Below are 25,067 nucleotides of genomic sequence, written 5' to 3'. Positions count from 1 at the left end.
TCTGACTTCCTCTGTAGCATGGGGCATCGATTACTGCTAAGATCATCTGGGCATATTTCACCTACTCAATTCCCTGCCATTGCAGGGGCTTCAGACATTGGTGGCACCTCCATCTCATCTGTTCTCGGCCTGTGGCACACAACAGCTTAGTTTCTTGAGAACTGAAATGTTTTAATCCAGCTAACTTCACAAGGCTCAATATAGGGGTATCCAGGTGAAATTAATGGCCTGTGACATAGATGATGTCACACTACATGATCCAAGGGAAGATGTAGGCCTGGCTAGAAGTAAACCAAAATAGGTCTTGTTAGAATAGCAGCACTAGGTACTATCTAACGAAGTAAGCACATTTCTGACCTGATAGGATGGTACAGGAACACACAGCTTTCTCAAGTAACTACATAAACAAATTCCTGACAGATGGTACAGGGCCACACAGACCCTTCATAAGATAAGGATGGAATGACAGAATAATGGACGAGGATGTTTTGTTCAAACTAACAGATACAGGGAGGATAGTTATATGGAATGGAATACGTAAGTTGTTTGTATCAATGTATAAAAGGAGAATGGAAGGAGGGCTTCTATGTACCAGCCCAGGGGACAGCATTGTTAGAATACAGATATTCAGGCCTGCCTGTAAAGGCCTATTCTTTAAGGACTTAGGTGTATTTTTATCACTTGGTTAGTCATAGAGATATAAAAACAAAGAATCAAAATCACAGTCTGCCTGTGTACGGGCCTTCTCAGGCCCTGTTTGGCTAAGCAGCAGGGACAGCCATAAGCTGGGAAGCATATAGTTATATCCTCACATTCCAAACCAGTCACATTGAAATAAGGTAGTATTGGGTTGTTAGGAAAACGATCCTGTCCTGATAGTGCCCATCACCACCAGATAAAGAAACAGATCTTAAGATGGTTAAAGAAAACTTAGTTTGATAGCATCCTTTCTGGCAAGAAATCACTTATCAATGGTTGTGGTTGTGAAACCCTTATTTCTGTATTGTTTTATCTTTATGATACCACTTTTATATTGTTAATCTGTCTGGTTCTCTAATTGTTAATCTGTCTGGTGTATAATTAATTTTGCTAGGTGTAAATTAATCAGGGTAGTGGGATATAATAGGTTAGAGAATTATGTCACAATATGTTAGGATTGGTTAGTTAAATTTCAGTAAAATGACTGGTTATGGTATAGCTGAGAATATTACTATACAAACTGGGGCCAAACAGAAAATGGGGGGAAAGGGAAATTGGAATCATGTTTGCTAAGGGGGGCGGAATGGGAACAGGGACATGGGGTAAACGATCTGCAGCGTCAGAGCTGGGAAGGGGGACACAGGGTAAACACTCTGCAGCATCAGAGCTGGGAACGGAACACTGAGGAACAGATTCTATCAGCATATAGAGATAAGCCTGACTGGTGTGAAGGGCTTCGGAATATGCTTGCTTGGAAACTAACACCAATAAACATTGCATTGGCTGCACTTCGGACTTCTGCTTTCTGTCTACATGACAAGAACCAGAGGAGAGGGTGAAGGGAAAGCCTTCTAACAAGCATTATGTTGATTGAGCCATTACCTTGTCGTGGGCATTCACATGTTAGTGGTGTACCTGTAACCACTGAGCCAGGGTACTAGTACCATGCTCTGTAGACAATAAACCTGACTGAATACCTTTGCCACTGAACTGAGCCTGTAGTGTTTCTTGGAGTAACACCAAGACCTGCTGCACTTTATGCTGCTGCTGAATACACAGGATCTCCAAAAAACAGCCGCACAAGCAGGAATAACACTGCAGTACTAGCAACATTCCGCAGCACTAACAACAGGATGTTTATGCGTGGCTGAGCTGAGAACTTCAGTACATCCATAAACCAGAAATGTCTCAGCCAGTTGGCTGCAAGAAGAATGACTCAAGCTCTGTCTGGACAGATTTTGCATAAAATATGTGGTATTAAGGGAATGGGAAGGAAGGCATATCTCAGGTGATCCTACCATGATATCAGGAGGGGTCTCTCATCAAGCCCGTGCCTAAGGCTGCTCTGGTACAGTACAGAAGATGTTTCTTGTTTGCCTGACAGGCATAAAGATCCCAGGACGGCATTCCCTATTAGGTAAAGACCTCGTCAAGAACCGAATCATTAATCTTCCATTCGTGGTTCACGGAAAAATGTTTGCTGGGACTGTCTGCTAGGGAATTCTGCACCCTGGTAAATATGCTGCTGAAAGCGCTATGTGATGGCCGATGCACCAATTATTCCATTTGGAATACATATGGGTGGATCAGTCAAAGAATCACCATTTTTACAGTCACTCTTCTGAGTAGATCTGCACTGTAGGCATAATCTAACCCGAAATGAGCCAGTGGAAGTTTTTCCATTCATTTCACTGGGGAAAGTATAGCACCTATTGAGTGAAAAGAAAAGGAGTACTTGTGGCACCTTAGAGACTAACCAATTTATTTGAGCATAAGCTTTCGTGAGCTACAGCTCACTTCATCGGATGCATGCAGTGGAAAATACAGAGAACATGAAACAATGGGTGTTACAATACACACTGTAAGGAGAGTAATCAGGTAACGTGAGCTATTACCAGCAGGAGAGAAAAAAAACCTTTTGTAGTGATAATCAAGGTGGGCCATTTCCAGCAGTTGACAAGAATGTGTGAGGAACAGTATGTTGGGGGGGAGGGAGAATAAACATGGGGAAATAGTTTTACTTTGTGTAATGACACATCCACTCCCAGTCTTTATTCAAGCCTAAGTTAATGGTGTCCAGTTTGCAAATTAATTCCAATTCAGCACTCTCGTTGGAGTCTGTTTTTGAAGTTTTTTTGTTGAAGAATTGCCACTTTTAGGTCTGTAATCGAGTGACCAGAGAGATTGAAGTGTTCTCCGACTGGTTTTTGAATGTTATAATTCTTGACATCTGATTTGTGTCCATTTATTCTTTTACAGAGACTGTCCGGTTTGGCCAATGTACATGGCAGAGGGGCATTGCTGGCACATATCACATTGGTAGATGTGCAGGTGAACGAGCCTCTGATAGTGTGGCTGATGTGATTAGGCCCTATGACGATGTCCCCTGAACAGATATGTGGACACAGTTGGCAACGGGCTTTGTTGCAAGGATAGGTTCCTGGGTTAGTGGTTCTGTTGTGTGGTTGCTGAGTATTTGTTGAGTATTTGCTTCAGGTTGGGGGGCTGTCTGTAAGCAAGAACTGGCCTGTCTCCCAAGATCTGTGAGAGTGATGCGTCGTCCTTCAGGATAGGTTGTAGATCCTTGATGATGCTTTGGAGAGGTTTCAGTTGGGGGCTGAAGGTGACAGCTAGTGGCGTTCTCTTATTTTCTTTGTTGGGCCTGTCCTGTAGTAGGTAACTTCTGGGTACTCTTCTGGCTCTGTCAGTCTGTTTCTTCACTTCAGCAGGTGGGTATTGTAGTTGTAAGAATGCTTGATAGAGATCTTGTAGGTGTTTGTCTCTGTCTGTGCGGTTGGAGCAAATGCTGTTGTATCGTAGAGCTTGGCTGTAGACAATGGATCGTGTGGTGTGGTCTTGATGAAAGCTGGAGGCATGCAGGTAAGTATAGTGGTCAGTAGGTTTCCGGTATAGGGTGGTGTTTATGTGATCATCGCTTATTAGCACTGTAGTGTCCAGGAAGTGGATCTCTTGTGTGGACTGGTCCAGGCTGAGGTTGATTGGGGGATGGAACTTGTGGAAATCATGGTGGAATTCTTCAAGGGCTTCTTTTCCATGGGTCCAGATGATGAAGATGTCATCAGTGTAGATCAAGTAGAGTAGGGACAATAGGAGACAAGAGCTGAGGAAGCGCTGTTCTAAGTCAGCCATAAAAATGTTGGCATACTGTGGGGCCATGCGGGTACCCATAGCAGTGCCGCTGATTTGAAGGTATACGTTGACCCCAAATGTGAAATAGTGATGGGTGAGGACAAAGTCACAAAGTTCAGCCACCAGGTTTGCCGTGACATTATCGGGGATACTGTTCCTGATGGCTTGTAGTCCATCATTGCGTGGAATGCTGGTGTAGAGGGCTTCTACATCCATCTTAGCCACTATGAACTGCAGTTCCCACATCTGACCTTGCAGCATGACAATAGAGGGTAAGACTCTTGCTTGACAACCCTGAGGGCCTAGGTTCAAGATCTGTAGTACCTGACACTAGGGCTCTGAGGCGCTACAGTGATACAAATAACAATTAATCTATTGTAGTTTATGCTTTAGTGTGGCAAAATGCAAGCCAAGGGTATAATATAATGGTTACAAAATAAAACAAAACTCGAAGTGAGGACATAAAAACATAGTAATGCACTAAAATCATTCAAACAATACCATATAGCAGTTTAAGAAGTAAATACAAATAGTACTGTGATGGAGTTTACAGATCCCACACTAAGACTGAGGCAGGGGAAGGGCTGGAGCAGTACTGGATCAGGAAAGCTCTGGCTGTCAGCACTGCCAAACATACTCCTGGAGAAAGGATCAGTATAAAGAAGGTTCCAGAAGCCTGGGAAGAGAGAAGCCATTTACTGGAGGAGTACTGCTAGGCAATGGAAGGAGAAGCAGCCCCTGCTGAGATCTGGCTGTGAGTCTTCTCCCCGACCTTTTTGATATTACCAGAGACACGAGAGAACCCTGCACAGCAGCACCAGAGCGCTGCCCCCATTAACCTCTAGACTGCAGGGTTTGAAGCAAAGGACTTTAACTCAACAGCAGTCACATCCCAAACAGAAGCATTGGTAGGAAGTGGTCCAGAGGAAGGTACACAGGAGGTGGACCAGCCTCTGGCCACCCCATGCTGTTACACCCTCAGGGCCCTGCGCCAAGACCTGGTAAAGCAGGAGGGCTTCGATTCCCCTACACACCCTAAATTCCCATACTCTGAGCCCGAAGGCAGGCTGTACAAAGTGTTACAGGCAAGGGATCCAGGACACAGTGGGCTGAGAGACTGGAGTCAAAGGCCAAGGCCACTAGGCCTCCTGACTGAACAAACGATCCACTACAGGTACCAAGAAAACCTATCACAAAGACGTGGTAGAAACGATCTTGCTTTAAACCTGGTACTTGGCATGATGCCATAGAAAGGTTTGTAGCCACACAAAAGTGGTCACTCTAGAATATGAATACAATCCCCTAGATATGAGGGGAGCCAACAGAGGCAAGGCCCATCTGCAAGGTTGACCTGTACTTCCAGACTGTGCTCTCAGCTTCTCTACTTCTGTTTGAGCCATGTTGCTTAGGTCTTACCTGCTGCATGCTACCCCAAGGAAACCTCCCGTCCCGCCCCTTCTTCAGGAAGTTTGTTCCATATATATTATAGAGGGGAAATCCATACAAGTTAATGTTTACTGAGACAGAATTACCTTGTGGTGGGTTTTCCTGCAAGTCTGAGGAGGCAAAACATTGACATAAATAGCTATCAGCTTTTTATTATGTTGCTTATATTGGTATTATTGCTTCAGCACTCCTGTTCTTTGCCTGATACCCAGCAACAGAACTATCTAAAGTTCCTAGCACACATGGTAAGAATTTTACTATGATTTGTAACTATTAAATTTAGGCTGATTGTAAATTTGTATATAAAGCTCAATCCTGTAATTCCTAATCACCCAATGATTTCACATTTTATACCATTTCACACTATGTTTAAATTGGATTAAGAAAAAACAAAACCCACAGCTCCCTCTGGGTGACAGATCTATTTCCGTTTTAACCTGACCTACTGCGAAGTCACAACACATCACTCTGTGAAGAAGGCTTTCATTTCTTTCTAAATACACTGATACTGAATTACTATTGCAGCACATACAAGAACTTTACTACCCTCTTGTGGCCACACTGAGGTACTACTAATTCCATTTCAATGTCAATTAAAACACACTACTGTAATTGCCTCCTTATACTTAACTAAAATGGAAAAAGATTAACTCCATTACAACTTTTATTCTGTAAGAAACTAACCCAATTAAAATGAAAAATATGCAAAATTTGCCAGATGCTTATGCTAATTAGATTAGCCATGAGCAAGACAAAGATACTTAGAAAGCATTTCAGCATGGTTTTCAAGAGCCAGTTGCACGAGATAATGAGAAAAGTAGGTTCCATTTCTATGTTGTCATTTTGGTTCCTCATAGAGAGAAAACTAGCAATGATTGACTTCGACCATTTAGGAGAACAAGTATCAGGTGCATAACATGAAAACCAATGTTAAAAAAATCAGCTGTTTCTCTCAGCTCCTGCCCCATCTCTGAAATATTGAATCTACTACAAAAACTAAATCTCTGTGCCAGGTGTATGTAGCAATATAATCAATATCCCCTTCTCCCTTCCTCTCTTCACAACTTTGGATGTGCACAATTTTGATTTTGTTTTGTTTTTTAGATGAAAAAGTTCCCACAAACACATGGCTGTCCATTTTCTTCTTCACTGTGATACCCCATTATTTATTTGAATTATGGTACACCTGGAGTCCGCAAATGAGATCAGAGACATAATGTGGTAGGTGCTATATAAACACATAGTAAAATATAGTCCCTACTGCAACAAGCTGAGGCTCTAAATAAACAAGAGACACAATAGGAAGGAGGGTGAAGTGAGTTGCCCATGGTCAGACAGTAGTTTAGTGACTGAGACAGGAACAAAACCCAGATCTCCAGTGTTCCAGTCCAATGCCCTATCCAGTGGACCATACCTCCCCAATTATGATGCACCATATTGTGTCACAGCTATCCAAAGACCCAGCCAGGGACAGGAACAAACTAAAGGAGGGGCACATGAGTAGGGGGGCTTTGTTTCCACATATTGTGAAGTTTTGTACATTGTTGTTATTTTAGATCGCAGTAGAGAAGATATATAAATGTTAATATTACTGAAAATCTGTCACCATAGCAGCATATTGGAGACAACAACCCATATGCAGAGGTGATGTGTAAATAAGACTAGCTCCCTTACTCTAGCACAGTGGTTCTCAACCAGGGGTACACATACCCCTAGAGGTATGCAGAGGTCTTCCAGAGGGTACATCAATTCATCTAGATATTTGCCTAGTTTTACAACAGGCTACATAAAAAGCACAAGCAAAATCAGTACAAACTAAAATTTCATACAGACAATCACTTGTTCATACTGCTGTATATACTATACACTGAAACAAAAGTACAATATTTCTATTCCAATTGATTTATTTTATAATTATATGGTAAAAATGAGAAAGCAACAATTTTTCATTAATAGTGCGCAGTGACACTTTTGTATTTTTATGTCTGATTTTGTAAGCAAGTAGTTTTTAAGTGAGGTGAAACTGGGGGGGGGGGGGGGGGTGCACAAGACAAATCAGACTCCTGAAAGGGTAGAGTAGTATGGAAAGGTTGAGAGCCAGAATTCTACCACACTCCCTTAAACTTACTTGTACCCTTTCTAGCACTATGTAATGGAACCTAAGCTGGTGTAACTTAGATACTAGTGGCAAGGAAGGAGGTATACATTCAAATAGACTCCATACTAATTTAAAATGCACAGTCTTTTGGCTCTTTGGTGTTTAAGTTACATCAACTTAGGCTCCTATATACAGTGGTAAAATGTATTTAAGTGGATTTAAGGGAATCTGTTAAAAGTACAGAAGTGGTCAGATTTACATCATCTTACATATTACCTGTGAAACTGGTCCAAGTATATGAAACAGATGTTGGAAAGAATAATCATTTTTCATAATCAGTATACAGAGCAAGAACTCATTTGGAATGGTCTATTAATGGTGATTAATTGACTTTTACAATTTTCATTTTTCAGAATCCACATCTGAGATATGGGGTTATATTATCATTGCACGGTCTCAGGCTAATACATTCTCAATCGGACCATATTCATGGCAAACAGATCTCAGTTTGGTTGAGTTAGTGTTCTTCCTTCCAGATCCATATGGGAGCTAGGTAAATAATTTTCTCGTTCCTGACATTACATAATATTTAGTTTCTGAACAGACTTGGATTTAGAGCACTGGGGGGCTTCATTTGATTTTAACAGGAGTTTATTTAAAAGCTGTCTGCACATTAAATAACCCCAATTAAGACTGATTCCATCATCTGTGTATAAGAGTGCATTCTCCATGTTAACATCCCAAGCAGAGAACAGACTGGCGTGAAAGAACAAATGTAGTCAAACTGGGGTTAACCACAATGATTAACCACGTCATTAGGCTGAGCCTTTTGTTAATTATCTCTTTGTGTAAAAATTCTTATTTCACAATTTGACTGACAAATCGCAATTTGGACTCCGAGTCCATGTCATCTTAAATTCTGCCCTACAGTTCCTTTTGTCTTGAAATGTTGCCAGAAAATAACTGGTTTTGCTTCCAGATCTTTTGTTTCTTTTTCCATTCCTACCACCAAACAACCAAAAAACCATAGACAAGTCACAGAAGTATGAACCAATATGTTGCCTGCTCTTCAGATAACTGACAAAATCTTGCCTCAGAACAGCGAATGTATTAAGTGATTGTTCATAGGATTCTGTGTATTTTATCTCCATGGTGGCTCCAAGGAAAATATTCCCCATTTGATTCAAGTAAAATGTCTTACTAGACAGAATAATCTTGCACCCTGTGTGAAACAGGGATACTTCAGCTTCTTCATTCTGCAGACCATTTTGTAAAAGGGATATGCTCTTGTGGACTGCCTCCCAGAATTTTAATAATACTGCTCAATAGCAAGGGTTGCCACTTACAAACCACTTATGAAGGTGAAACACAGCTCACTAAAATCAAGGCTTCATATCAGGAGGTCCAGCACATCTGTTCTCAGGGTAGAAGTACTATGCCTCTATCTGCTTGAATTAATCTAGCTGCCCAAGGAAAGTTAAAAAAAAATTTCCTTCAGTTTCTAACTAATCAAAAGAGAACTAAAATAGCAAGGTGATGTTTATCCAGTTCAGCAGATCCTTTATTTGATATCTGATTTTACAGAGCAGGTTTGGAAGATCTCTTTGTCATATACTGCAAGTAACAATGAAGTATTGCTATAGGAACAGAGATTATTCATCAGTGATTCATCAAGGCAACTCCTGTCTTCTTTACTCAACTCCAAACTGACGTACAAAAGATACAATATAATATAACTTCTGCCCTGAAGGGGCTGCCTGAGAATTCCTGTTCTGATCTTACAGTTTGATATCTTGCTGTTGTCATACACAAAGGCTAAGGTCAATGAACGGCAGAGAGATTAATAAATACATCAGCAATTTAATCACGGTAGGTTTTAGGCAGAAATACAGGCTGACTATAGGGCTGCTGGGCACAGGCTATTTCTACACTACATGTCCATTGGTAAAACTTTTGTCGGTCAGGGGTGTGACAAAACATACCCCTGACCGACAAAAATTTTACCAACAAAAAGCACCGGTGTGGACAGCACTTTGTCAGCGGGAGACGATCTCCCACTGACAAAGCTACCTCCCCTCAATGGGGGTGGTTTTATTTTGTCGGTGGGAGAACTCTCTCTTGCTGACAAAGAGTGGCTACACTGCATACCTTACAGCGGCACAGTAGTGCCGCTGTGAGTTGCACAGTGTAGACATAGCCTGAGCCATAGACATGTACACTCAGTTTGAAAATCCACAGCAGTGAGTCTCAGTACATGGGTCTACAGACTTGGGCTCACACTGAGGCACTAAAACAAGCTGTGTAGATGTTTGGGCTCGGGCTGGAGCTTGGGTTCTAAAGCCCAGGGATGGGGGTAGGTTTCAGAGCCTGAGCTGCAACATCTACACTGCTGTTTTTATCATGGTAGCATGAACCCTGTGAGCCAGAGTCTCTAGATCCAGACGCTGAGACTTGCTGCCGTTGATTTCAAATGCAGTAGTGAAGGCATAGTCTAATGTGTGTCTACGCTGCATTCTAAGCCTGGGCTCTAACTCAGGTTTGAGCCCAAGCCTTCCTTCTGCCACAACAGATCAGCCTGACAGGTCAGCAAGCACTCAGGTTCCTAGGACACTGCTATAGAGATGGGTTAGAGCCCAAGCCCCACTGTAAGTTGGATCCAAGCCCTATCATTTTGCAGTGTGGCTGCAGCTCAAGCCACAGGCCTGAGTCAGAAGGTCTGCGTAATGCAGTATGGACACATTAGCATGGCCACGAGACCTGGGTCCAGCAACTGTAAACCCAGGTTTACAATGAAGTGTGGATACTGAAGCCCAGGCTTGGAAACACCAAGTCCACAAGCCCAGATCCCACAGACCCAGGCTTATTGTGTAGTGCAGACATACCCTAAGAGGGTGGAGGCCACAAGTGAAGTGCCCCAACTGGGTTTTCTGATTTTAGAGAAGAGATTTACAGAGTGGCCATGCCAAATTGCCTGACATTGCCTCTGAATGTCAGGAAACTCAATCAGAGACTGGGAGTGGCTAAGACATTATGCAAGGTAACCTATTTCCCCTTGTTTTTTCCTCCTCAGACGTTCTTGTTAAACCTTGGATTTGTGCTGGAAATGGCCCACCTTGATTATCATACACATTGTAAGGAGAGTGATCACTTTAGATAAGCTATTACCAGCAGGAGAATGGGGTGGGGGGGAGAGAAAACCTTTTGTAGTGATAAACACCCATTTTTTCATGGTTTGTATGTATAAAAACATCTCCTGTATTTTCCACAGTATGCATCCGATGAAGTGAGCTGTAGCTCACAAAAGCTTATGATCAAATAAATTTGTTAGTCTCTAAGGTGCCACAAGTACTCCTTTTCTTTTTGCGAATACAGACTAACACAGCTGTTACTCTGAAACCTGTCATAAATGTTCATGTGCACCCTACTGCCACATGTTAAAGTGCCCTAGTGCCCTTTGATCTTCTCCTGTTTCAAAGTGTGATAGATCAAAGTGCAGTAGTAGAAAACTTTAGTGGATGGCAGGAGGGTCCACACAGATACTTAATGCACAGCAGGGCAAGCATGGGCTAGATTTGCACCACAGCTTGCTGCAAACTAAGTGTTAGTTTAGACAAATCCTCAGTAATTTTACCTAGCTTCGTTCCCAAAGCCAGGGACTAACTGAAAGGGCAACTCTGCCTGCCTCCTACTGTGTAGGCTGCAGAAAAATATTTATTTTTTTCTCTTTCCCTAGGCCCTCCAAGGGCATGATCCTGTGAGGTGCTAAGTGCCCTCAGCTTCCCTCAACTTAAACAGGAGTTGAGTGTGATCAGTATCTCACAAAAACAACGAGTCCTTGTTGCACCTTAGACACTAACAAATTTATCTGGGCATAAGCTTTGTGGGCTAAAAGCCACTTCATTAGATGCATGGAGTGAAAAATACAGTAAGCAGTATATATGTGAAAAGATGGGAGTTGCCGTACCAAGTGGGGGGTCAGTGCTAACGAGGCCAATTCAAGTAAGGTGGAAGTGGCCTAGTCTCAACAGTTGATTACTTCTGTAGTGCTAACGAGGCCAATGCAATCAAGGCGGATGACAGGCATTTCCAACAGTTGACAAGAAGGTGAGAGTATCAGCACAGGGAAAATTACTTTTTGTAGTGATCCATCCACTCCCAATCTTTATTCATGCCTAATTTGATGGTGTCCAGTTTGCAAATTAATTCCAGTTCTGCAGTTTCTCATTGAAGTCTGTTTCTGAAGTTTTTTTGTTGAAGAATTGCCACTTTGAAGTCTGTTATTGAGCATCCAGGGAGATTGAAGTGCTCTCCTACTGGTTTTTGAATGTTACAATTCTTGATGTTTGATTTGTGTCTATTTATTCTTTTGCACAGAGACTGTCTGGTTTGGCCAATGTACATGGCAGAGAGGCATTGCTGATACATGTTGGAATATATTACATTGGTAGATGTGCAAATGGACGAGTCCCTGATGGTATGGCTGATGTGATTAGGTCCTATGATTGTGTCCCTTGAATAGATATGCGGACAGAGTTGGCAACGGGGTTTGTTGCAGGGATTGGTTTCTGGATTAGTGTTTTTGTTGTGTGGTGTTGAGTTGCTGGTGAGTATTTGCTTCAGGTTGGGGGCTGTTTGCAAGTGAGGACTAGGCTGTCTCCCACAGTCTGTGAGAGTGAGGGATCATCCTTCAGGATAGGCTGTAGATCCTTGATGATGTGCTGGAGAGGTTTTAGTTTACAGGACAGGCCCAACAAAGAAAGCAACAGAACGCCACTAGCCGTCACCTACAGCCCCCAACTAAAACCTCTCAAATTAATTTGCAAACTGAACCCCATCAAATTAAGCCTGAATAAAGACTGGGAGTGGATGGGTCACTACAAAAAGTAATTTTCCCTCTGCTGATACTCACACTTTCCTGTCAACTGTTGGAAATGGGCAACATCCACCTTGATTGCATTGGCCTCGTTAGCACTACAAAAGTAATCAACTGTTGAGAATAGGCCACTTCCACCTTAATTGAATTGGCCTCATTAGCACTAACCCCTCACTTGGTAAGGCAACTCCCATCCTGTCATATATATACACACACACACACATACATACATACACATATACACACACACACACACACACACACACACATATACACACACACACACACACACACACAGAGCTTACTGTATTTTTCACTCCATGCATCTAATGAAGTGGGTTTTAGCTCACGAAAGCTTATGTCCAAATAAATTAGTTAGTGTCTAAGGTGCCACAAGGACTCCTCGTTGTTTTTGCCGATACAGACTAACACGGCTACCACTCTGAAACCAGTATCTCTCAGTATTTATTCCTAATTTTTTAAACACTATTTCCTCTAATTCTAAGGACCAGTGCCAAGTGACACACATCAGGGTAAACTCACAATACTGCAGTGAAACTTCCAGCTGGCCTCCCCCCTGCAAGGAACACTTACATAAGAAAGTGCATAGCATTAGCATCCAGGAACACATTTCTAAAATGTATGCAACTAGTTTCTGTTCTGCTAATCAACGCACGCAAACTACTAATTTCTCTTGATCCTTAATCTTTACTAGGTGAAAGGTAGAGGCACTGTTAGGAGGTACCACAGTGTCAACTGCAAGTGCCAAAATTCTATTGTGCTCTCTAAGGATTTACGTTATTAGGCAGATCTGGAGACAAGGATTATTGAAATAAAGCCGTGACGCAGCATGAATCATCTCTTCGCAGGGTTCTCCTAATCAAACTGGGAAGATATACATGTTTGTATTAGTACAAGAAACAACCAAGAGTTGCCCTAACAGCAGCTTATAAACACTGAGACATCAAGGCAAGTCTGCTTTATGCAAAGCATTAGAACTGAAGTGGTTGGCAATGCATACAAAATTGCAAAAGATACAGCACAAACTTCTTCTTCTTCTTTTTTTTTAAAAGAGTGGCCAGAGGGTTTGTTTTTAATTTGAGACCAGAAATTAGCTATGTCATATAATCCAAAAGCCAGAAACATTCTCTGATGTCCTTCTATAACAGGGGTGGGCAAACTTTTTGGCCTGAGGGCCGCATCAGGTTTTGGAAATTGTATGGAGGGCCGGTTAGGGGAGGCTATGCCTCCCCTAACAGCTAGGCATGGCATGGCATGGCCTGGCCCCCGCCCCCATCCCCCGCTTCTCACCCCCTGACAGCCCCCCCAGGACTCCGGCCCCATCCAACCCCCCCTGTTCCCTGATGGCCCCCCGGGACCTCTGCCCCATCCATCCCCCCCGCTCTCTGTCCCCTGACTGCCCCCTACCACCTCATCCAACCCCATCTCTCATTCCTGACTGCCCCCCCAGGACCCTTGCCCCATCCAACCACCCCTTCTCCCTGTACCCTGACTGCCCCCCAGACCCCCCGCCCCTGAGTGCCCGCTGCCGTCCCATCCAACCCCTCCTCTCATTCCTGCCTGCCCTCCAGGGACCCCTGCCCCATCCAACCACCCCTTTTACCTGCCCCTGACTGCCCCCATTCAACTCCCCTGTTCCCCACCCTCTGACTGCCCGACCCCATCCATACCCCCGCCCCCTGACCACCACCCCGAACTCCCCTGTTCTCTATTCAACACCCCCTGCTCCCTGCCCCCTTACCATGCTGCCTGGAACACTGGTGGCACGGCTGCACCAGAACAGGCAGCTGCGCCGCTCAGCTGGAGCCAGCCATGCGCCACGCAGCACAGAGCACCAGGTCAAGCAGGGCTCTGCAGCTGCGCTGCCCCAGGAGCTTGCAGCCCCGCCACCTAGAGCATTGTGCCGGCAGTGAGCTGAGGCTGCGGGGAGGGGGAACAGCAGGGGAGGGGCCAGGGACTAGCTTCCCCGGCCAGGAGCTCAGGGGCTGGGCAGGAGAGTCCCGCGGGGCCAGATGTGGCCCACAGGCCATAGTTTGCCCACCTCTGTTCTATAAGGAAATTATTCAAACATCTGTAAGTGTAGCATTTTACGTCAAACAATAAGAGTCAGAGAATGTTCTATTTCTAGTCAAATAAAGTTTTTTATATAAAGAGATTATTCCATTGTTTACACAAAGAACAGCAATTTTTCATAAGGGTTATTTATTTATTTAGTGTGTGCATAGTCATCTAGCCAAGTTATGGCATCTTCAGTGGCGTTGTTGGATCATATTAAAGAAGTTCTGTATTAAAATCACAAATGAGTATGATTCCCCATAGTTTAAATTCCAGGGTATTACTAATTAAGAGGTCTCTTGGTTTTTGGTACTGTTTCTCTCCCTCTATGTGTGAAACTTGCAAGCTGCTAATCGTGTTCTCAAATTCAGTACATTCTAAGACAGAGTCTGTTCTCAAAGCAATTCTTTGTAACAACAACTACTCACACAGAGAGAGACTCAAAGCAATATTCTGTAACAACAGAAACAGCACCCAGAGACTCCCCGCCCTTTTGTTGTATTCATCTCGCTTTGTTAACAATTGTGATTAAAATAGAGATAGAGGATGTATGTGAATGGATGCTTGGAGTGAATAACAACTGAATGATCAGGGAGGAGCCAGCCTAAGAATCCAGTGTCCATCGGCTGAAGAAGGCATCAAGTGGAAGTAACCAGAGGACCCCCAGAGGGCAGACTGGAATCCACCCAACAGCCTCAAGAATGGGAGAACCAAAGAACAAGATAACATCTGGCAGCACGGAACCGTCAGGAATGTGCTATCTGCTGATTGATTCAGCAATAGCATGATGAAGCAATTCCCATAGACTGGCAAAGGAAGAAATTCCTATAAAAATGGACTATAGGAAGTGAGAACTTTGGGGTCTGATTCTGCAAACCAACTTCCAGGAGCATCAGATGAGCATCTGACAAGGCCCTGCTCCCTCCTCATGACCAGGCCACCTGGCCAGTGGCTTGGCATGAGCAACTCTAAGGCTGGTAACTATGATAACAACCTTGCAGAACCTGTGTGTGTGTATGTTTGTATGAATGAATGTGTGAATAAATATGAGATTGAATGGAATGTTATAGCTATAACTAACTGCTTACTATGATTCTTTCGGTATTCACAATAAATGTGGTATTTTGCCTTTTTCCCTTTAATAAGATCCTGCTGGTTTTTATTTTATTGGTATAACAGCGTGATGCAGTTCTAGGCCACTGCTGAACCTCGTCATCAGGCATTCATCGACAATGTGCGTCATCGTCTGTGTTGCACCACAGCTGCACAAAGGGCTGTCATGAAGGCCCCAGAGATACTGGTTAGCTGCACAGAGATCTTGCCCTGGTCTGGAACCTGCTCAACAGGAACCATTGGCGACAGGGCAGATCAAAACCAGACGGGTAAATTGTGGAGTCAGCAACGAGGGACTGGTTGGGGATTATAACAGATATCCATTCCTCTCACCAGAGCGTTTCCGCCTTAACATCCTGGCATGGCAGATGAGACCGTAGTGGGCGACGTGACGGCAAACGTGTAGCTGATGGTTTAAAAAGGGTTATTGACTTTGTTCATTTAGAGAAAGATTTTAACAGTGATCAAGTCATGTTGTTAAGGAGGTAGAGCCATTTGTAACACGGAGGCCTGGATTTTTGCATTTTGTGCCTCTTGTGTACATGTTCACTTTATCCATAGTAGCATGAATGCTGGTTTCATGGTACTGTGCCAGAGAACTTCCCAAAACATGAGTATACAATTAAATCCTGTTCCTGGAATTTTCTTTGCAATAGCCACAATACACATTTGTTGAAGAAAAACTGGTGAAAAGAGAAGGCTGCTAGTGCCTAATACACAGGAGAAACTGCTCCAAAACATTCCTATACAGCTGCCCAGCTGACCTGCTGACCCAATGAAGGTATAAGCTGTCTGGCGGCTACTTAAAGTTATTCATGTAAATTTCCTAAATGTCAAAATATGTTAGGAATGACAATGCAATTAATTTAGTCATTTCCTCAACTTTTGCTGTTTTATCCATCCCGTTCTAGAGAGAAATTCCCCCCCATCCACACATTGCACTCATTTCCCAAGACATCTACCAAATGCTGGAAGGGAATTACAGACATTAGGTAATCAGAAAAAGGGAGCAACCTTGTATCACTGCTTTGGGGTTTAATCACATGAATACTTAAGGGTAAACTGCGGTCTTCTTTGGCAATAGTACAGTATCCAGTAGTAAAATATTTAGTCGCTAAATATAAATATAAAGTCTTACAAAAATCTCAGACAGGAAAAACACATTCTATTGACATTTAAATAACGACTGAGGATGCACGAAGGTGATCATTTGTAGTAACTTGAATCCTATTCTTTTTCTTGCATGCAGCAATGTCTCACACTATTATTTACAGAGCACCTAAAGTGTGCCAGACAAAATAAAAGATATGGTCTGAAGAGCTGAAAATCTGAATACAGTAATGTCAGACAGATTTGGGAGGAGAGGGTTATAAATTATTCCAGAGGGAATTCTATGCCAAAAAATTAAAAATTCTGTGAAGAAAAAATAAAAATGCTGAGCACAATATTTTAAAATTCAGCAAAATTCTGTATATTTTATTTGTCAATAAATAAACGTGGAGGCTTCAGCATGGCAATGGGGAGCATGGGCCACTGGCTGCACAAAGATGGGAGATCACCCTACAGTGCTCTGCCTGGGACATAGACTCCAAGGTGATGCTGCACATGACCCTGACATGCTGCAAGGGCTGGGCCTGCCCCAGAAATATCCTGGGGCCCTGGGGAAATGTACCCAAAAATGACATTTTATGTTTAGTGGATAGAAAAAAAATGGAAAGACAGAGAAGTCAACTGGGTGCATTATGATTCACGTTGTGGTTTCTAGACTGAATTTCTTAATGACACACTCATTAAACTGTCTTGTTGCCAAATGCCATTTGCTTTTGACTTCAGAACTTTGTGTATTAATAATGAATTACTTGCCTTGGAAGTTATTTGCATAAAATACTGTTCTCATGCCACTGCCACAGACAGCAAACAAGATGAGAGATAGAGAAAGCACCTTGTGCATTAATTCATAGAGCAGACCACTTAAATGCACAGTTAAGAACCATGGGATATCTGGCCAGAAATCCTTCCCAGAACATGAGCTAGTACAATTCTATTGTGGATTCAACTATTTGGGTTCACCTGAGCTAGGTTAGCCCAGATTAACTCTTCAATAAAAACACACCCATAGCGTTTCCTGTTCTATATAGTGGACTCTGCACCTGACTTTGCCATCAGGTATAAAAGTATCAATTTATAGATTAAGAGTAAGAACAAAACCAGAAATCAGAAAGAATATTTTTAAAGCTTCCTAAAAAGTCAGAGGCTGAGAATAGGGAAAAAACTAAAAGAGGAATATTTATTTTCCATTTTGCAGGGCTTTTCTTCTCTTTTTTTGTATGTGCACGTGCATGCTCAGAATATTAGCTTCGACTTCTCCTGTCTGGTAGGGTGCTATGCTGCCAGTAGGCTACTGAAGCCATGAAAGCATCCCCTAATGCACTGCAGGAGTAATTAACTCAATATTTTACCTAGCAAACTTACTGATTCAAACTCTTTTGAAAGCAGAAATTCTAGGTAGGTCTACACGTACAGCGCTGCAGCTGTGCCACTGTAGAGCTTCTATAAAGACACTACCTACAACAACTGGAAGCGGCAAAGAGTCCTGTGGCACCTTATAGACTAACAGATGTATTGGAACATAAGGTTTCATGGGTGAATACCCACTTCATCAGATGCATGTAGTGGAAATTTCCAGAGGCAGGTATAAATATGAAAGCAAGAATCAGGCTAGGGATAACAAGGTTAGTTCAATGAGGGAGGATGAGGCTCTCTTCTGAGGCTACTTTCCTCAGATCCCACTGAGGAAATACACTAAGAAACTGCACCATCTACTCAGGACACTCCCTACACTAACACAGGAACAAATCAGCATACCCTTAGAGCCCCGACCAGGGCTATTCTATCCACTACCCAAGATCCACAAACCCGGAAATCCTGGACGCCCCATCATCTCGGGCATTGGCACTCTCACTGAAGGACTGTCCGGATATATGGATTCTCTACTCAGACCCTACACCACCAGCACTCCCAGCTATCTCCGTGACACCACTGATTTCCTGAGAAAACTACAATGCATTGGTGATCTTCCAGAAAACACCATCCTAGCCACCATGGATGCAGAGGCTCTCTACACAAACATCTCACACACAGATGGAATACAAGCTGTCAGGAACAGCATCCCTGATGATGCCACAGCACAACTGGTTGCTGAGCTCTGTGACTTTATCCTCACGCACAATTATTTCAAATTTGGTGACAATATATACCTCCAGACCAGTGGCACCACTATGCGCACCCGCATGGCTCCACAATATGCCAACATTTTTATGGCTGACCTGGAACAACACTTCCTCAGCTCTCGTCCACTCACACCCCTTCTCTACCTACGCTACACTGATGACATCTTCATCATCTGGACCCATAGGAAGGAAACCCTGGAAGAATTCCACCACGATTTCAACAGCTTCCACCCCACCATCAACCTCAGCCTGGACCAATCTACACGGGAGGTCCACTTCCTAGACACCACGGTGCAAATATGTGACGGTCACGTTACCACCACCCTATACCGAAACCCACCGACCGCTATGCCTACCTTCATGACTCCAGCTTCTACCCGGACACACCACACGATACATTGCCTACAGCCAACCGCTGAGGTACAACCGCATTTGCTCCAACCCCTCAGAAAGAGACCAACACCTACACCAAGCATTCTCAAAACTACGATACCCGCACAAGGAAATAAGGAAACAGATCAACAGAGCCAGACATGTACCCAGAAGCCTCCTGCTGTGAGACAAGCACAAGAAAGAAACCAACAGAATTCCTCTGGCCATCACATACAGTCCTCAGCTAAAACCTCTCCAACACATCATCAGTGATCCACAACCGATCCTGGACAACGATCCCTCACATTCACACACCTTGGGAGGCAGGCCAGTCCTCACCCACAGACAACCCACCAACCTGAACCATATTCTCACCAGCAACAACACACCACACCATAGTAACTCTAACTCAGGAACCAATCCATGCAAAAAACCTCGATGCCAACTCTGCCCACATATCTACACCAGCGACACCATCACAGGACCTAACCAGAGCAGCTACACCATCACCGGTTCATTCACCTGCATGTTCATCAATGTAATATACACCATCATGTGCCAGCAACGCCCCTCTGCTATGTACATCGGCCAGACTGGACAGTCCCTTTGTGAAAGGATAAATGGACACACATCAGATATTAGGAATGGCAATATACAAAAATCTGTAGGAGAAAACTTCAATCTCCCTGGACACCTAATAGCAGATTTAAAGGTAGCCATCCTGCAGCAAAAAAACTTCAGGACCAGACTTCAAAGAGAAACTGCTGAGCTTCAGTTCATTTGCAAATTTGACACCATCAGCTCAGGATTAAACAAAGACTGTGAATGGCTAGCCAACTACAGAAGCAGTTTCTCCTCCCTCGGTGTTCACACCTCAACTGCTAGAAGAGGGCCTCATCCTCCCTGACTGAACTAACCTCATTATCCCTAACCTGATTCTTGCTTGCAGATTTATACCTGCATCTGGAAATTTCCACTACATGCATCTGACGAAGTGGGTATTTACCCACGAAAGCTTATGCTCCAATACGTCTGTTAGTCTATAAGCTACCACAGGACTCTTTGCCGCTTTTACAGATCCAGACTAACACGGCTACCCCTCTGATACTTAACAACGGGAAGGCTTCTCCCATTGGCATAGGTACTCCACCTCCCAGAGAGTCAGTAGCTATGTCAACAGGAGAAGCCTCCTGTAAAAATAGCGTTGTCTACACCGGGAGTTAGATCAGTATAACTGCATTACTCAGGGATGTGGATTTTCAACACCCTAGAGTGATGCAGTTATACCGGCTTCCGTTGCTAATGTAGACCAAGCATGAGTAACAGCAGCAGCCTATGATTAACTACAGTGGTTCAGATGATTAACCTAGTACTCTGGCTAAATGATCCCTTCCCTCAAGAAGACTGGGGTGAACCCAAGCAACTGTCCCCTTGAGTAGAAGGAAGTAACATTCACATTCTCCCAACATATGGATACTTGGGATCCACTGTCCATTCAGAAAGTCTCATTCAATTACATCATGTAATGGGAGACAGCTAAAAAGTGACAAGTTTTTAAAGTGCTTATATACCAATGCTAGAAGTCTAAATAATTGGATGGGCAAACTAGAGTGCCTTGTATTAAATGAGGATATTGATATAATAGGCATCACAGAAACTTAGTGGAATGAGGATAATTAATGAGACACAGTAATATCAGGATACAAAATACATCAGAAGGACAGAACAGGTCGTGCTGGTGGGGGAGTGGCACTATATGTGAAAGAAAGCATAGAATCAAATGAAGTAAAAATCTTAAATGAATCAAACTGTACCGCAGAATCTCTATGAATAGTAATTCCATTGTTGAATAATAATATAGCAGTAGGAATATATTATTGACCATCTGACCAGGATAGTGATAGTAAGTGTAAAATGCTCAGGGAGATTGGAGAAGCTATTAAAATTAAAAAAAAACTCAATAATAATGGGGGATTTCAACTATCCCCATATTGACTGGGTACATATCACCTCAGGAAGGGATGCAGAGATAAAGTTTCTTGACACCTTAAATGACTGCTTCTTGGAGCAGCTAGTCCTGGAACCCACCAGAGGAGAGGCAATTCTTCATGTAGTGCTAAGTGGAGCACAGGATCAGGTCCAAGAGGTGAATATAGTTGGACCATTTGGTAATAGTGACCATAATATCATTAAATTTAACATCCCTGCGGCAGGGAAAACATCACAGCGGTCCAACACTGTAACATTTAATTTCAGAAAGGGGAACTACACAAAAATGAGGAGGTTAGTTAAACAGAAATTAAAACGTACACCAAAAGTAAAATCCCTGCAAGCTGCATGGAAACTTTTTAAAGACATCAAAACAGAGGCTCAACTTAAATGTATACCCCAAATTAAAAAACAGTCAGAGAACCAAAAAAGAGCCACTATGGCTAAAAAACAAAGTAAAAGAAGCAGTGAGAGGCAAAAAAGCATCCTTTCAAAAGTGGAAGTTAAATCCTAGTGAGGAAAATAGAAAGGTGCATAAACTCTGGCAAATGAAGTGTAAAAATATAATTAGGAAGGCCAAAAAAGAATTTGAAGAACAGCTAGCCAAAGACTCAAAAAGTAATAGCAAAAAAACTTTTAAGTACATCAGAAGCAGGAAGCCTGCTAAACAACCAGTGGGGCCACTGGACGATCGAAATGTTAAAGGAGCACTCAAGGACGATAAGGCCATTGCAGAGAAACTAAATTAATTCTTTGCATCAGTCTTCATGGTTGAGGATGTGAGGGAGATTCCCAAACCTGAGCCATTCTTTTTAGGTAACAAATCTGAGGAACTGTCCCAGATTGAGGTGTCATTAGAGGTTTTGGAACAAATTGATAAACTAAACAGTAATAAGTCACCAGGACCAGATGGTATTCACCCAAGAGTTCTGAAGGAACTCAAATGTGAAATTGCAGGACTATTAACTGTCATCTGTAACCTATCATTTAAATCAGCATCTGTACCAAAAGACATCGTGGATATAGTGTATTTAGATTTTCAGAAAGCCTTTGACAAGGTCCCTCACCAAAGGCTATTAAGCAAAGTAAGCAGTCATGGGATAATAGGGAAGGTTATCTCATGGACTGGTAACTGATTAAAAGATAGGAAACAAAGGGTAGGAATAAATAGTCAGTTTTCAGAATAGAGAGAGGTAAATAGTGCTGCCCCCAGGGGTCTGTACTGGGTCCAGTCCTATTCAACATATTCAGAAATTATCTAGAAAAAGGGGTAAACAGTGAGTTGGCAAAATTTGCAGATGATACAAAACTACTCAAGATAGTTAACTCTCAGGCAGACTGCGAAGAGCTACAAAAGGATCTCTCAAAACTGGGTGACAGGGCAACAAAACTACAGATGAAATTCAATGTTGATAAATGCAAAGTAATGCACATTGGAAAACATAATCGCAGCTGTACATATAAAATGATAGGGTCTAAATTAGCTGTTACCACTCAAGAAAGAGATCTTGGAGTAGTTGTGGATAGTTCGCTGAAAACATCCACTCAGTGTGTATCGGGAGTCAAAAAAGCGAATGGGAATGTTGGGAATCATTAAGAAAGGGATAGATAATAAAACAGAAAATATCATATTGCCTCTATATAAATCCATGGTATGCCCACATCTTGAATACTACGTGCAGATGTGGCTGCCCCATCTCATAAAAGATAGATTAGAATTGGAAAAGGTTCAGAAAAGGGCAACAAAAATGATTAAGGGTATGGAACAGCTTCCGTATGAAGAGAGATGAATAAAACTGGGACTTTTCAGCCTGGAAAAAAAGATGACTAAGTGGGGATATGATAGACTGAGGTCTATAAAATCAAGACTGTTGTGGAGAAAGTAAATAAGAAAGTGTTATTTATTCCTTCTCATAACATAAGAACTAGGAGTCACCAAATGAAATTTAATAGGCAGTGGGTTTAAAACAAACAAAAGGAAGTATTTTTCCATACAATGCACAGTCAACCTGTGGAACTCCTTGCCAGAGGATGTTGTGAAGGCCAAGACCACAACAGGGTTCAAAAAAGAACAAGTTAAATTCATGGAGGATAGGTCCATCAGTGGCTATTAGCCAGGATGGGCAGGTATAGTGTCCCTAGCCTCTGTTTGCCAGAAGATGGGAATTGGCAACAGGGGATGGATCACTTGATGAATACCTATTCTGTTCATTCCCTCTGGGGCACCTGGCATTGGCCACTGTTGGAAGTCAGGATACTGGGCTAGATGGACCTTTGGTCTGACCCAGTATGACTGTTCTTATTGGAAAGGGAAGCCCTAGATTCACAGACAGGGAAGCATTCAAGTGGAAAGCTGGCCCCTCCACACTGCCTTGCTGGACCTCCCTGGCATTCTGACCCCTGAAGTCCCCCTCTGGCTACACAGCAGCAGCTGCAGAGGGAACCAAGAGGGGGTCAATACTGCTTAAAGTATTAACAACTCCCAATCAAATGTCTGAGTCAAAGCTAGTGGGCTCAGCAGTAATGATATTGTAGAGTGACCAGTCCCCCTAATCCACTTCTTCCAGCTCCTAGAAAGCATTTAGAACCCTGACTATGTGAAGTTCCACCAGAGGACATTCAGTGGAGTTCAGGAAGAATGCTAATGAACCAACACTGTCCCCTCTCTTCCCTCCCCATCCTTCTCATACCCAAGATAGATCCACTGGAACTGGATCCCTATGCTTGAGGAAGTGGAAGATACAGTCCTGAACTCTGTATTTAAAATAAAAAATAAAAAAAAAAAAAACAAAAACGTGCAGCAGTAGCACACGGGACTTTTCCAGGATAATCAACACTTCCTTCACTGTGTGTTCCCAAGTAAACAACTTGTAAACTTCCTGTTTTACTTTCTTAACTGGGAAAGTACCCCCCCATTCATGGGCTAGTAACTCCACCAACATCCTCATTGTCTTAAGCAGTCTTACAAAACCTCCCTGCCTCAACAGCTTTTATCTCTAAATATGAAACTAATAGTACTTATCTGCAGCACTCACAACAATATTTGAAAAGCACTTCACAAAAATTGTGTTTATTATAAATAGCATGCAGCCTTATTTCCTTCAATATCTAGCTCATTTTATAACTCAGCTTTACTTTTAAAACCTTGAGAGCTTAACATGTAACTTTAGAAGTAGTGCCAGTAGCTGAACTTTTTTTCAAAATTTTAAACAAATATTTGCCTGACAAAGAATCTAAACAGCTAAGAGCTCTCTATAATAAACATCACTAAAGCAAGATTACAATCACACTGAAGAGAAAGAATGATCTGAGCTCTCACTGTAATCCCAGAGCTCAAAAGCTGGTACAGCCCCCCTAGTGTGGATGTCTTTTATGTCGACAGAAGGCGTTTGTCGGTGTAGGAACACCTCCATTAGCATGGGCGGTGTATAATGGAGGCTGGGGGAGGCTACGCTGCCAGGTGGGAAAGGGAAAACAGGGGCGGAATTGAGGCCCCCGGAAAAATCTCCCTCCACCACAGCACAGAGCTTTTCTGGTCTTGGGGCCACAGCAGGGCGGGGTGGGGGTGGCAGAGGGGGAAGAGGAGTGAGCGGGGGATGCAGCAGGGCCTCAAGGGGGGAGGGAGAGGTGGAGTGGAGGTGGAATGGGGACAAGGGCTGCGGTGGAAGGGACAAAACGAAAGAGGCGCTCTGGGCTAAGAGCTTCAGCCAGGGTCATGAGCTCCACTGTGGCCCCGACCGAGCCCTCATCTCCCTCTCTCCCCATTGGGAGGGGGCTGAGAGCAGTGGGGGGCACCACCAGAGGAGGCAGGGCTGTGGGAAGCTTCACCCGCCACTCATGTCCATTAGCTATGCTGACAGAATCTGTCAGTCTCTAAGGTGGCACAAGGACTCTCATTGGTTTTGCTGACACAGACTATCAGGGCTACCACTCTGAAACTAGACATTTTGTCAGCATAGCTATGTTGGTCAGGGGTGCGTTTTATCACGCCCCTGAGTGACATAACTACACCAAAGTGTAG

General features: G+C 43.2%; 1 protein-coding gene across 9 annotated transcripts in view; it reads right to left on the bottom strand.

Moving 5' to 3' along the window:
* PRORP (protein only RNase P catalytic subunit) overlaps positions 1-25,067 on the bottom strand; it is a 104,404-nt gene that overhangs the window by 42,280 nt on the left and 37,057 nt on the right. The gene's annotated exons all lie outside the window — the stretch shown is intronic.

The sequence above is a fragment of the Eretmochelys imbricata genome, chromosome 6, assembly GCF_965152235.1.
Source record: "Eretmochelys imbricata isolate rEreImb1 chromosome 6, rEreImb1.hap1, whole genome shotgun sequence".
NCBI lineage: Eukaryota > Metazoa > Chordata > Testudines > Cheloniidae > Eretmochelys > Eretmochelys imbricata.
The sequence above is the reverse complement of the archived record's forward strand: the minus strand, read 5'-3'. Positions and strand labels throughout refer to the sequence as shown.